Source organism: Poeciliopsis prolifica, unplaced genomic scaffold (genome assembly GCF_027474105.1).
Source record: "Poeciliopsis prolifica strain line A6 unplaced genomic scaffold, Auburn_PproV2 SCAFFOLD032, whole genome shotgun sequence".
Classification (NCBI taxonomy): Eukaryota; Metazoa; Chordata; class Actinopteri; order Cyprinodontiformes; family Poeciliidae; genus Poeciliopsis; species Poeciliopsis prolifica.
This window is the reverse complement of record NW_026562407.1, coordinates 1771806-1786806: the sequence shown is the minus strand read 5'-3', so window position 1 is coordinate 1786806 and position 15001 is coordinate 1771806. Positions and strand designations below refer to the sequence as shown.

At 34.4% G+C, this 15001-nt stretch overlaps 3 long non-coding RNA genes across 3 annotated transcripts; all 3 read right to left on the bottom strand.

The window, feature by feature from the left end:
- Positions 1–3503: 3503 nt before the first annotated feature.
- Positions 3504–4123, bottom strand: LOC129373323 (uncharacterized). The gene is made up of 4 exons (XR_008607347.1): positions 4048–4123; positions 3861–3963; positions 3670–3723; positions 3504–3582 (listed from the first exon to the last, which is right to left on the bottom strand). It is a non-coding gene; the product is annotated as an uncharacterized LOC129373323 (long non-coding RNA).
- A 3081-nt stretch (positions 4124–7204) lies between these two features.
- LOC129373162 (uncharacterized) lies at positions 7205–7620 on the bottom strand. The gene is made up of 3 exons (XR_008607319.1): positions 7522–7620; positions 7378–7427; positions 7205–7282 (listed from the first exon to the last, which is right to left on the bottom strand). It is a non-coding gene; the product is annotated as an uncharacterized LOC129373162 (long non-coding RNA).
- Positions 7621–11740: 4120 nt separating this feature from the next.
- LOC129373322 (uncharacterized) lies at positions 11741–12271 on the bottom strand. The gene is made up of 3 exons (XR_008607346.1): positions 12178–12271; positions 11928–12064; positions 11741–11816 (listed from the first exon to the last, which is right to left on the bottom strand). It is a non-coding gene; the product is annotated as an uncharacterized LOC129373322 (long non-coding RNA).
- Positions 12272–15001: the final 2730 nt, after the last annotated feature.

Genomic DNA, 15001 nt, shown 5'->3' with positions numbered 1-15001 from the left:
TGTATGCTTCATCTACAGCTTCTTGAAGAAACTGCTGAAATACTTTCTGAAATTTACAGAAAAAAGATGTGGATGTGAAAACTGATCAGATATTTAATATAAGACTGTGTTTAGAGATAATACCATCACTTTTTTAACCTTTGACTAAATAAAACCACATTACTTACAAGCTGCTTCTTGTTTGCCACGGAGTTTGCTAGGTCCAAAAGTGTTAAAATATATTCAGTACCACTTTCACTTTCTCTCTAATTAAGAAAAATGAACTTTGTTAGCAGACAGTTGTGGAGAATTTCTGAGACAGAATTGAAGCAAAAAGAGACTTACCACGAGTCTGACTGATTCTCTTGTTCTCTGTATGGCGTTTATTAACATGTACTAGAATTTACAAGAAACACAGTTCCACAATTAAGCAGGTACAGTTATGTATGTTTTCCATATAAACTAAAGTACATTTGTTTCATCTAGAAAAATCCAGTTTACCAGTGAATTATTTTCAAAATCCAGTGACAGACCAACGTGAACCAGAAACAGCAGGGAGACGATTCGGAAAAGGTTTCTGTTGAACCTCAGAGCCTCCAGTCTTCTACGTCCTGCTGCAGCCATTATTTCTGTGATTGGATTAACCTGAGGGATTAAAACCACCAATCATGATTGAAATAAAATGAGATTTTAAAAAAATCTAATCTTTAAAGATCGTACCTGTAGGAGAATCAACGATGAACTGAAGGATAATGGGAGAAAAATGGCAGCTGTTTTTTAAAACTGAAAGCAGCTGGGATGGGTAAACAGAAAAAAAAAACCAGGAGAAGAAAACATTTACTGCCACAACAGGCTTGGTCACGTACGAAACTTGTAAGTTGACAGTCAGGTTTTTTGTGAGCAAGATCCGAATAATAAAAGTTTCACTTTCTATTGTTTGCATATTATGTCAATATTAAGCGACTGAAAGGAGAGCTTGACAATTGTCAACATATGTGCCATCTTGTGAGTTCAGCTCTCCAACCATTCTGAACAAAATTAAACATTAAACAGAAGGATGATGCTCTTTTTTATTAGTTAAATTAAATGGTATGTTAGACGTATTTTACAGGAGAACAGATGAAACCAGAGCGACCTTGCCTATTTGCATCTTGACTTCTATGCTGGACGTATTTTCAACCACCTAACAGGTGGTTGAAAATACAGTCATCAAATACTTGTTCCTCATTCTGACTCTGCTGTTTGTGCTTTCCATCGGATGGTTACTCATATTTAACAACCCTGTGGTAAACAGCTTTTTGATTTTCTTTCCTTTCAAATGAATATCTAAATGCACATACCGTTCCTTCATGCATCACGTCTGTATGCAATTCTTCAGGTGACTTGTTCGTATGTTTTTGCTCATTTCAGGACTTGTTGAAGGAAAGTGTCAAGGCGTTGATAGAGGAATCAGTCAAGATGAATGTGGGTCTTTTTTTGTTCTCCTGGTGTCTGTCTCCTGCATGAGCATAAAACTGCTGTGCATGTTGTGTCTTTACTTTGATGTGAAGTGAAATGTGTATAAACTAGTGCAACAGCAGCAGCAAAAACATTTCTGTAATTTTAAAAGTTTTATTTTGTACCTTCAGAAAGAAGAACAAAGTAGGCTTGAAACTCTCTCAAGACTTCTGGATGATGCAAGGTCACTGAAAACCGAGGAAGATCTGGTAAAGTTTTATTTAAATGAATTATGTAAACGGTTTAGTCGAAAGTCACATGTACAATTTGTGAATCATCTTTTTGATCAGTGGCCACTCATACTTAGTTTTGATTTGATTCAGTCATCGAAGATTTTTATGAAAACAACAGCAAAATACCTTCTTCTTATTTATTTTTTAAACATTTTGTTGCTTTGTAACTTGCATTGTTTTGTAATGAACCAAATCACAACATTTTATGACAATGATCAGATTAAATAAACATTGGCTTGGTATAATAATAATAATTATAATGGTTATAATAATAACCATTGTGCCTTGTTTCTGTATAAGAAGTATATTGTTTACTGTTTATGTGTGGGTTCCCAGGCCTCCACACAATATGACATACAACTTTTGGGTCTCAGTTCTTTCCAAATTTCTTATTCTTACTAAATGTAAACAAAGTACATTCTCACAAATGCTCTTTCTCTGGTAAATTTCAGGAGACATTCAAGCAGACCCTCAGGAAAGCAGTGAATGAAGCGTTTGAACAAGAGGTGGGTTATGTTACTTTTATCATAATCACAAATCAAAAACTCTACTTACTGTAAAACATCGGACTTCTTTTGTCTTCCTGCAGACTGAAATGAAGTACAGAATTGCAGCCTCTATTGAACAGTTCGAATACAAGATGAAGGAGCTTCATCCCAGTCTGGAAGTCGTGAAACGGGGATCAAAAACAGATCCAAAAGCAAAGCGACTGGTGATGGTGGTGGAGCGAGCCATGAGACGAGTGAAGGCCTTCTTAGAGCTGAGACTGAGGGCCTTTGCTGAAGGAGAAAAGTACACTGAAGAAAATCTGAATTACATTTCAAATGTTTTAAATTCTCAACAGGATCTACATGATGTGTAACCACTGACAGCTTCCTGACTCTGTTTAATTCAGTATATATAATGGCAAGATTGGCTTTATGTTTGAGTAAATCATGTTTATTTAAAAATTACAAAATACTTTACAACTTGATGCTTGAAGTCAGAAAATTTCTAGATTTTAAAACTTTTTTTTGTTTAACTGTTTGATGTTCTTTAATTAATGATTTATTGTGTACACAGATTAGTTAAAACCCTAAAGCCCAAATAAAAACAAAAGTAATTATTTGGAAGTTATTTCTTTTTGTTCTAATGTATAAATGCTGTAGTAAGACTTGTGTGACAATTATACATTTTTTTGGGTAAAAAAAAAGCAAATAAATTACTTTTCTTTACTCCATGTCGCTTCATCTTGTGATCTGTTTAAATTAGTTTCTATAAACTCTTCTGAATAAGCACTTTTTTTTTGCAATCAGAACCAATTTTTCACCACTTCTACTATGCTTCAGTTCATGGATTTTTTTTCATTATTTAAATGTAATTATACATTGAACCATTTTGAGGAAGTAACTATAGATCTTCTGACGGGCATCTCACTATGTAAGCTTCAAATAGAGCTTGTGTGGTTTAGTGTTTTATGGTTGCATTAGGAAAGAAACATGAAACTGAATATAAGTTGGATAAAATTTATTGTTGGTAATTTTGAAGAACACAGGAGGATTTTATAAAAGAGAAATCATTTCAGTAAGTGAGCAGACACACTATGTAAATATTATATAAACATAACTTTTACATATTTTTTTTGTCTGTTAGGTTTGTTACAAGTGTTTTCAGTTGTGTCAGCTTCTCTGTGCAGTTCTTGATGTTTGCAGCTTGATTCAGCAGCTCTTTAATGGCCAAACCTTTCATTTGCTCCAGGAAGTCGATCATCTCTTTTATGAGTTTTAGCACAAATTTGGAATATTCCCTTCAGCGTTTCCACCGAACTGTCCAATATCTGTGAGACATCATCCACAAGCTCAGGAATGAAATTAAGGTCAATCGTGTTAATTGCCTGAATGAAAAATAAAAACATCAGCAGCATTTTAAACAAGGTAACATTAAAAGTGTTGATTTTCATTTTTGAGGTTGTTTTGCTCACTTTTCTCCTGGCGGCATCATGTTGCAATTTCTGAATGTCTCTTCTTATTTCTCTCTGCAAATTGAGAGATTATTAAGGTATATTTAAAATCAGAAGTAAAACCAATAACCAACAAAGCATGCATTCAAGATTGACTTGATGTGAAAATTTTTTTCAAATTACTTGTCTATTTTAATAAAATTAAAGTTTACCAGCTCGTCGTCGTCAATCCAAGAACTTGCAGAGCAGAGCAGAGTCAGCAGAACGAACATGAGGAAAACAACTTTAACTCTTAAGGCAACCATTGATCTGCTTCTAGATGAGAGAACAGCTGCCATCAGTGTTTCAACTGACAAGTGCTTACAAACACAAATACATATTTAATGTTTATTGTCATACCTTTTTGCAGTTGATTTATTAAAGCTTCCTTTCCTCGCCTTCGCTGTGGCAGACCGGTCCGTTCAGCTGCTCGTCTTCTGTGACAATAAAAAAAAAAAAAAAAAAAAAACAGAAACCAAGGGCTGGTTTTCTCATTTATTATTTTTGCTTTCATTTACTGGCACGTACATCCTTCAATGGGATTTTGACGTTTTTGCTTTTTGCAGACTTAAAAAAAATGGACGTATGCTGATGTTAACCTATGAAACGAATTATGACTTTTAAAAATGGTCATGCATGCATTAATCATTCTGTAAACACTGGTGGTAAAGCTAAAACTCCTGTTTTAAACCAAAGCAAAATGAACCACAGCAACAACAGAAAAATACATTTTAACGTTTCCAGGTTCCTGCAGCTCATATTCAGTTTAAGTTACCTCCTCTATAATTGCACTATTAAAACAATAGTTTTTAGCATTCCAGCTTCTAAGAACTACATTTTATTTTGCTGCTTTTTTTTTAAACTGCAAAAGCAGAGGAACTATTATTTTAGAGCTCTGATAAACATTTCACATCCTGCAACGTTCACTCTTTACCTTCACAGCAGGAGACACTACCTTCTGTAAACATTTGTCTGATCTGCAGTGACCAAAAACATCTTAATGTAATTTGGATGAATTTCTATTTTCCAGTTGTCTCAGTTTACTTTTTTCCACTTTTTGTGTTTTTCATATGTGGATCAAGTATCATTGTGACTTCAAAGTGAAACTGAAAAGAGCATAACTCTCCTGAATGACATCCAATCAAATGCTGAGGGTGTGTGTGTGCATGACAATCCAAGTATATTCAAAGCATTTATTATCCTTCCTTTCATTTCTGTTTCCTGAAGAGCAGCTCTCTCTCTACAGCACAAGGTATGATTAAACTCCCATTTACACAAACTGGTAAAAAAAATTTTTGGGAAATAATTATTTTACCTCTGACCTGACTCTCTGTTAAATATATTTTTAATATTTTTGTTTCAGAAGCAAATTCAGAGCCGTGATGACAGCCTTGTCCTTGGTTGGGCTCAGAAAATATAAAGACTTTGTCTTCATGATTACTCTGCTCAGCCTGCTCTGTCCTGCAGGTTCATGGATAAGCAAGAAGGACCTGGTATACTTCTTCTTATTTTTAAATTAGATAACAATCATAGTTTCAAAAAGGTTATGATGTACACTTGTTTTTTTTCCCCTTTGTTACTTTTCTTTCCTTGTAAATGTTTGTATCTTTCCTCTCTGAATTTCCAGCAAAAAATGAAGGAAAATATTCAGACGCTGCAAGAAGATGCAACAATGAGAAAAGTAAAAAAAGCCAACCCCCCCAAAAAAAACTGCACACATCTTTATAAAGTCATGGAGTGCTGCAATGACTTAATCATTGTGTTTGTTTGTTTCAGCTTGAAAACAAGTTGGACAAGGCTCTACTGACTTTGCTCCTTGAAGAAGTGACACGTGTTACAGACCTTTCAACTGAACTTCTTAAGACGTTGTCACTAGATCTTCAATTTCCCATTGAACAACTACAGGACCTGAAGAAATTACTGGTGGAAAGCCAGCAAGTTATGCCAAAAAAGTTTCAGGATGAAGCCGAACAAGTCAAGGAATATGAAGAGACACTCGCATATTTGGAGACATTTGTATCAAACTTAGCAGATGAGCATACTGACTTGTAAAATGTGTAGCAAAAACTTTATCCCTGGGAAAACTAATTACCCAGAACTATAAATCTACCTGGTGTCTGTTTACTGTGGTTAAGAAAACAGTTCTGATAAAATGTCTGAATCACTTCTATTGCTTTTAAAGAACAATAAAAAGAGGTGAGCGATAATAAAAAGACCTCAATAAACTGGTAGATAATTCTTTAGCTGAAGTAGATTTTAAATGAGATGCTATGTGTGAAAGCCTGCTGAGTGTTTGACAAACATGCACTTGTGAAATAAAAGAATGAGTAATACTACTTTTTCAGTGATTTTATTCAAACCCTACTGAAAGCTAAAACTGTATTTAATGTGTGAATTTTCACTCTCATGGGGCAAAAGATGAATGAATCTGATTTACAACAAAATCTTAGATTATACTTCACACTTTAAAATGTATGACTTATTCCAATTACGGACTCAGAAAGTTAAAATACGCAAAGAAACAAACACCATAAAAATCACATCAAGCATCATTTTTATAAATTTTTTGAGATTTGGTAGAATATTAACAGAAATAATGACCTCACCCAGATAATTCAGGCTTAAAACAGAACATTGATTAAAGACAAATGAATAAGTCAACACAAAAATGGTTTAACAGACACAAACAATCTCGTCCTGGAACTCCAACAGACCGAAAACGTTCAAGTTCTACATGAGTATATATCTTAAAATATTCGTATTATCCAAGTAATTATCCGGTAACATATCTTATATACAGCTACTATGCAAAGAAACAGCAACAGGAGTATTATCTTCACTCCAACAGGATTATGACAGTTTTGCCGGGATTTTAAATTATTTAGTGCATCCTCCAGTTTGGTCTCTGTTTCCTTTGTTTCCTGTGTAAACATGTTTTTCTTTAGCTTTAGGTAATTTCTAAATATCTCCAACATATGCTCCATGCTGTCCGCCAGTGGTTTGGATAGAGTTTGCATTTTAGCTAAATATTCTGGGATCATCATATGAAACAGTTGTCCAGATACTGTAATTTCAGCTTTTTTTCTACCTGTAGGATTAAAAAGCAAAAGATAGTTTTAGTATTACAATTTTTTTAACATGATATTTTGTTAGTCTCATAAATAACTAACATTTGATTAATATAAAGGCAGACTGACTCACTTTCTGTCGGTATGCTTCATCTACAGCTTCTTGAAGATACTGCTGAAATATTTTCTATATTTAATCAGGGGAAGAATGTGGAAATGAAAACTGGTTAGATATTTAATAAGAGTTTTAAGAGTTAGATTTTGATTGTTGATTCTGTGTTGCATGTCTGTGTGTTTTTTGTGTTTATTATGTAAAGCACTTTGAAATGCTTTGCTGCTGAAATGTGCTACACAAATAAAATTTGATTGATTTATTGATAAGATTGTGTGTTTAGGCAATGCAGTTGTCATTGTTTTAACTTTCGACAAAGTAAAACCACATTACTTACGAGCTGCTTCTTGTTTGCGACAGAGTTTGCGTCATCCAAAAGTGTTAGGATATATTCAGTACCACTTTCACCTTCAATCTAATAAAGAAAAAAATTATTTTAGCAGAAAACAGTTGAGCTCTGTTTACTATTCATGTAATATAGAGAATTTTTCAGGCAGCAAAAAGACTTACAATGACTCTGATTCCTTCTCTTACTCTTTGTATGCCATTCATCAATTGTGCTAGAATTTACAAGAAACACAATACCACACTTATTAATTTGCAATTATCTAGGTATTATACATTAACCACAACACGTAAACGTCAGCTGCTCACTTTGAAAATCCTGTGTCTGTCCGACGTGAAGCAGAAACAGCAGGGAAACGATTCGGAAAAGGTTTCTGTTGAAGCTAAGAGCCTCCAGTCTTTGTCCTGTTGCAGCCATTATTTCTGGGATTAAAATACTTAAGAAGTCTAGAAAACCCACAAACTGTAATGGATTCAATATATATATTTTTTTTAAATCAAGTTTTTAAAACCTAATTAAAACTGATGACTTTCTACATCTACAGATCCTACATGTGGGTGAATCAAAGGTGGACTGAATGAAGAATCAGAGAACACAACACAATACTTTTAAGATTGAAAGCAAAAGGGAAGTCATGTGAGTTGTAATATGAGAAAGGGAAGGACCGTGAGAAAGAAAAACACATCTGATACCTGCATCCGGCTCGGTCATATTATTAGTGTTGACAGAAAACTATCCAGTTTATGTAAGAATCAGGTTCAGTGGTGAAAGAGAAAATAAGACACTTAATTAACTGTCATTGTGTTCATTTGGCACTTTATTAGACACCATAAAGAAACATTAAAGCCTTAATAACTAGAAAGTTGAAGATATATTTAGTTTGGTAACCAGTAACAACTAACATCTGATGTCTCAGAGGAGCCACATAATCACAATAAATTAAGGGATTTCTAACCCACACACAAAGCAGAGGAACAATTATTTTAGAGCTCTGGCAAACATTTTAGATCCTGCAAAGTGTACTCTTCACCTTCACCAAGGTGTTGCTGGCAACTGTAAATATTTGTCTGGTCATCATTTCTTGAGCCGGTGCTTCAGTTTGTTGCAGAGCCAAGAATTTGGTTTCTGTAAAATTTCAAATATACTCCAGTTTCTAAACAACTTGATGTAATTTGGATAAATTTCTGTTTTCCAGCTGTCTCAGTTTACTTTTTTCTTCTTTGTGTGTTTTTCATATTTGGATTAAGCAGCATTGTTACTTCAAAGTGAAACTGAAAAGAGCAGAGCTCTTAGCTCTTAGCATGTGATCCAATCACATTTTAAGGGTGTGTGTGCGTGTGCGCGTAACAATCCAAGTATATTGAAAGCATTTATTGTCTTCCTTTCATTTCTGTCTCCTGTAGAGCAGCTCTCTCTCCAGCACAAGGTATGATTAAACTCCCATTTACACAAACTGGTAAAAAAAACAAAAAAACAATGGTCACATTCTATCTTCAACAGGACAAAATCATAACAGAAATGCTTTACCTCTGACCTGACTCTCTATCAAATATATACATTTTTGTTTCAGAAGCAAATTCAGAGCCGTGATGACAGCGTTGTCCTCGTTCAGAAGCAGATGGGTGGTTGGGCTCAGAAAATATAAAGACTTTGTCTTCATGATTACTCTGCTCAGCCTGCTCTGTCCTGCAGGTTCATGGATAAGCAAGGAGGAACTGGTATGCTTGTTATCTTTGAAAATTGTAGTTTTAAAAAGCTTGTAATGTACATTTGTTGTTTTTTTCCCCCCTAGTTATTTTATTGCCTTTGCAACTCATTGTAAATGTTTGTATCTTTCCTCTCTGGATTTTCAGCAAAAATTGAAGGAAAATATTCAGACGCTACAAGAAGATGCAGCAATAAGAAAAGTAAATAAAATAGATAACACAAATCTTTATAAAGTCATGGAATGCACAATGAATTAATTTGATTATTTCTTTGAATTTTTGTTTGTTTCAGCTTAGCAACAAGGTGGACATGGCCCTCCTTCCTTTACTCCTTGACCAATCTATGGATATTCTAGACATTGAGAGTGAAATACTTAAAATGTTATTATCAAGTGATCTATATCCCGCTAAAGACTTAAAGGACATGAGAAGGTTCCTGGCCGCAGCACATGACTTTTTGCAAGAAAAGTTTCAGAATGAAGCCAAACAAGTGGAGCAATATGAAGACACACTCACATATAAGGAGACATTTGTAGCAAACTTAGAAGAGAACCATGTTGACTTTTAAAATGTGTAACCTGGTTCCAGAACCTTTATTTCTAGGAAACCTAATTACCCAGAAATATTAATCTTCTTTGCCATTTGTTTTTATTTTATTTTATATATTTTATAAAATACTTCTGCTAAAATCAAGAAGCTGCTGACCTTCATTTTTGTCTACATCAATAGCCTGTTAGTCCCTGCTCAGCTCAAGTAGATTTTAAATTAAATGTTGTGTCTAAATGTCCAGTACAGTTGCTGAATGTTGGTGTGAGCAATTAAATAAAGTGATTGATTAAATAAAAGTAAAACCAATTATTCTTTTGCAGTGATTTCTTGAACTGTGTAACCAAACAAACAAAACACACTTTTCATAAACCCACAATAAAAATGTTAATGTTCTATTTTTTTTTAATAATGAGTAACACTTTGTTCTCTATGAGATTATCAAATTGAAAAATAACTGTTTTGTAGCAAATGGAAAGTTCAGACTTTTATGTGGGGTTATTTTAAGTGGCAAGGAGTTGAGTAATGGTTTGAAGCTTCAATGAAGCAGTAAACATCTAAAAACAAAATCAGGAAATCTTAAGTCACTTGTTCTTTTTAAATATGAATGAAAGTTTAATCCTACAGTCTCAATACTTAGGATGTCTCATATTTATAGTTGTATACTATGAGAAATTGTGAACCTACTTTTTGAATAAGTTTTACTAAATAAACCTGCACAATAACATGCAAATAAGGCACAGGGACTCTACGGACTAATATTACATTTTTAGTTCAGTGTTCAGTTGTGTTTTTTGCATGTTTTTATTCTGTTGTTATTTATGAAGTGATGTAAAATGTGTATTTTTGTTACAGTCGAATGGCATTTATTTATTTGCCCTAGTTATAATATGCCTCAATTGTAAAATGAAAAACTAATAAATAAATAAAAACTCAATCAAAATGATAAGAAACAGCAAAATAAAATTAGCTTAAAATCACACTGGAAATAAGTTCCATTTTGTAAAGCATTACATTAAATAAATGAAAACAAACATAACATTAATAAAACAACTTTTTTAACTTATTAATCAAAATTGATATTCTGATGAATAAAATATCAAATTGTAATCTGGAAAATCAAAGGTAAAGCATGTGAAGGTAATATAAACCAGAATGGAAACATTGCAGTTAAGGAGCTTAACAGTTCACTGAAAATATTTAGTAGTGAGGCTGAGAAGCAATATAAATTTTAATAAAGTAAAAATAAGAAGACTCCACAAAAAACACATTGATTGTCATCTTTATTTTTGTGAACATGCTACCACATCTTGTAAAATAAATAATGACCTCTCCCAGGAAACATAAAAATGTAGTTTAGTGATCCTTCAGTGATTAAAGTTATATGACTAAATCAACATAAAGAAATGGTTCAACAGACACAAACACAACCTTCTCCTTTTGTCCCCAGACCTAAATCATGCAAAGTTCTAAAAGAGTTATACTTTACTGCAGGCACAAAATGTCAGTTTATTGTGAAACAATTTATAAGTATGAAAATATACAAGAACAGATGCGGGAACACATCCAATAAAGTGCTAATAAGCAAACAAACAAGACTGGTAAATTATCAAAAAGATAGTTAATTTTCTTCCTGTATTTGAATTTATTCAAAGTATTTGTCAGTTCTCCGTCAATCTCTTCTAAACTTCTGTAGAAGACGTCTCTCTTTAACTTTAAATAAATCCTATATACTTCAAGGCGTTCCTCCGTGTCTTTAATTAACTTTTTCAGCAATGAATGAAAAAATGGTGACTTTTGATGCAGTTCAGGATCATCCAGGATCTTACGAAGACCGTGCATCTTCAATGTAATATCAGATGATTGTTCGACCTTTAGGAAAAGAAAAGGAAATAAATTATAAATATTTTGTTAAAATAACTGACATTTGATCAATATTAAGGTAGACTATCCAACCATTTGTCTGTATGATTCATCTATAGCTGCTTGAAGATATTGCTGAAATATATCCTGTAATTAACCAGAAAGAAAGTAGATTTGAAAACTGTGAGACTGTGTTCAGAAAATACTGCAGTTACTCTGTTAACCTTCGACAAAATAAAGCCATATTACTCACAAGATGCTTCCTGGTTGCCACAGGGTTTGCCTCATCCAAAAGTGTTAAGATAAATTCAGTGCCTCTTTCTTCTGCCTAATAAAAAAACTAAAACTTTATTAGCAGACGTTTGATTTCTGTTTGTTGTTAATCTAATGTGAAAATGTGTCACACAAATATGAGCAAAAAGGAAACTTACGAAGTGTGTGACAAATTCTTTCATTTTCTCCCAGTCTTTGACAAACTCGTTCCTAAGCTTCAAAGGAAGACAGACAAAATATTTTGTCAGTACAATTATGAAGTTGTTGTTCATAAACCAAATATAGATTTTAACATGTTTAAATCTTTCTAGAAAAAGCCAATTTACCTGACGATCTTCAGAAACCATTGACTGTCCAATGTGAACTAGAAACAGCAGAGCAATGATTCGGAAATGGTTTTTATTGAAGCGCAGAGCCTCCAGCCTCCTTCTTCCTGCTTCTGCCATTATTTCTGGGATTTAATCTACCAGGAGAAAAGACACAAATTGTGATGGATGTAATTACAAATTGAAATAAAACAAAAAAATGTTGAAAACCCAGTTAAAATGCAAAATTTTCAAGTCTCAAAGATCTCACCTGTGAGTGACTCAAACATGAACTGAATAGGAGAGAACAACACAGCTGTTTAGGGTTAGGATCTTACCCTAACTGAAAGTAGAAGTCAAGCAACATGGGTGGCAACATGAGAAAATAAAAAAAACACAGGAGGAAGAGAAACATTTACCAACAGCCACATCCACCTTGGTCACATTATTAATGGACGAAAACGAAAGAAAACAAAAAAATAAGTTTTTCTTTCATACTCTAAACAATAGTGAACTTGGGAATCAAGGTTTAAAGCCCCAGATGTTTTTGTATAGTGCTTTCTTTAAGTAATACATTTGGGGGGGAAAAGCCATAAAAATAAATTGAAAAAATTAAACAGCCATGTGGAAACTTTTCATTATCTCTCATTAGTTTTTCTCTTCCCTTTGGAAGTTTGGATTTTCACTTACTATTATTCTCTCCAATTCTCTTCTGACACATTTAACATTTCTGAATTTTAATATGGACCTTGAAATGGGGTAGAGTTTTGATAAATACTGGGTGCAGGACCAGAGACCGGTTAAGATTCAATTGCTGTAATAAAATAATTACAAACCTGAATGGGGCTGGATAACATTCAGTGTAATACTCCAACAGTGGTTTCTCTTTCAGGGCTATTTGCTGCAGTTAAATATTTGAACATGGCAATATGACTCTGGACAGGGTGCACCGGACTCTCCAAACAAAGCCAGTACAAGATGATTTGCCACCAAGCGCGTTTGTGGTTAAATGTCACTACTAAAAATAATTGCTTCTGAAAAAGACAGCAGAGGCTGGGGCGAAAACAACCGCTGATGGTGACAATATCCGCATCCTGCCGGACTTCATCCAAGCTGTGAGTAAACATCGCGCCGCTTTTTTACCGAAGTAAGGAAACTTTTCCGCAGCTGCGCTGGAGTCCGCGACGGCCTCAGACCGTACCCGGCGACGTTAAGGATTACTACGGCGGATGGACAAGAAACGACCATCAAGGATCCAAAGCGTGCGAAGGAGTTTGGTCTGAAGGAGTTGCTGAGCGCTGGAGCGTCCCACTGAACATGTGCTGGAGACATTAGGACTGGACGGTGCCATTGCAGGACAATTACCAACATTAGTGCTGAACAATTGAATCTTACAGGTAATGGCATATTGAGCCTTGTTGTGCGTTTTCCTTATTTAAGGGACATACCATAATCTCTACAAACTTCAAATTCTAAGTTTTGGCATTTTTGATACCTGTATTTTTTTAATGGAGCCTCGCCATATTTGGAATATGTGAGATTATTGCTGGAATATGTGAGATTATTGCTGTAGAAATTGCTGTAGCAACATTACGTTTAATAATTATCAATTATTATGATCTTGCAACTCAGCCAACGTGGTAAGTATTCTATCAGTGTGGATGGTGAGGAGACATACTGCGAGAACTGACAGTATAGCGGTCTCCTTATGAGGCTATTTCTTGTTCTTTCTTTTTCTGTTCTTTTTCTCTGTTCAATTATAGATGCTTTGTTGATTTTTGAGTTCATTATTCCCCTCTTTTGGATAATTTTTCATTAAAGCCATCATTTCACTGCAACCTGGGTCTGCTGCTTCTCCCTCACCGCTACTCACCACATCTTATGACAGGGCTACATGTTGGATGCCTCCTTTACTGAGTCCTATCTATGACCTCTGCAAATTATAAGGCACTAACCAACCCCACTTTGGTGTGCTGGAATGTCAGAGGTTAAAACCATCTGGTCAAATGCAACAAAGTATTCTCTCATCTTCATAAATTGCAAAGTCGCATCATTTACTTACAAGAAACCAACTTGCTAAACAAAGATCAATGAAAGTCAATGAAATGCTAAAAAACAGGCAGTGAAAGTGAATCTTGCACTAATGCAGGGATTAATCATTCCATTAAGTTAAAATTGCTGTTTTAAACCAATGCAAAATTAATCACAGCAACAACAGAAAAATACACCTTTACATTTCCAGGTTCCTGCAGCTCATGTTCAGTCTAAGTTGCCTCCTCTATAATTGCACTATTAAAACAATAGTTTTTAGCATTCCAGCTTCTAAGAACTACATTTTCTTTTGCTACCATTTTTTTTACTGCACACAAAAGCAGAGGAGCTATTATTTTAGAGCCTTGACAAACATTTCACATCCTGCAACGTTCACTCTTTACTTTCACAGCAGGGGAAAGTAAATGTAAACATTTGTCTGATCTGCATTTCCTGAGCCGGTGCTTCAATTTGTTTGCAAAGCCAAGAATTTAGTTTCTGAAATATTTCAAATATACTCCAGTTACAAGGACATCTTAAGTAATTTGGATAAGTTTCTGTTTTCTAGGTGTCTCTGTTTCTTTTTTCTTCTTTTAAGTAGCATTGTTACTTCCAAGTCAAAATGAAAAGAGCATAACTCACCTAAATGACATCCAATCAAATGCTGAGGGTGTGTGTGTGGATGACAATCCAGGTATATCTAAAGCATTTATTGTCCTTCCTTTCATTTCTGTCTCCTGTAGAGCAGCTCTCTCTCCAGCACAAGGTATGATTAAACTCCCATTTACACAAACTGGTAAAACATTTTTTTTTGTCACATTCTATCTGTAATGGGAAATAAATGCTTTACCTCTGACCTGACTCTCTGTCAAATACATTTTTAAATATTTTTGTTTCAGAAGCAAATTCAGAGCCGGGATGACAGCCTTGTCCTCGTTCAGAAACAGATGGGTGGTTGGGCTCAGAAAATATAAAGACTTTGTCTTCATGATTACTCTGCTCAGCCTGCTCTGTCCTGCAGGTTCATGGATAAGCAAGAAGGACCTGGTATACTTCTTCTTATT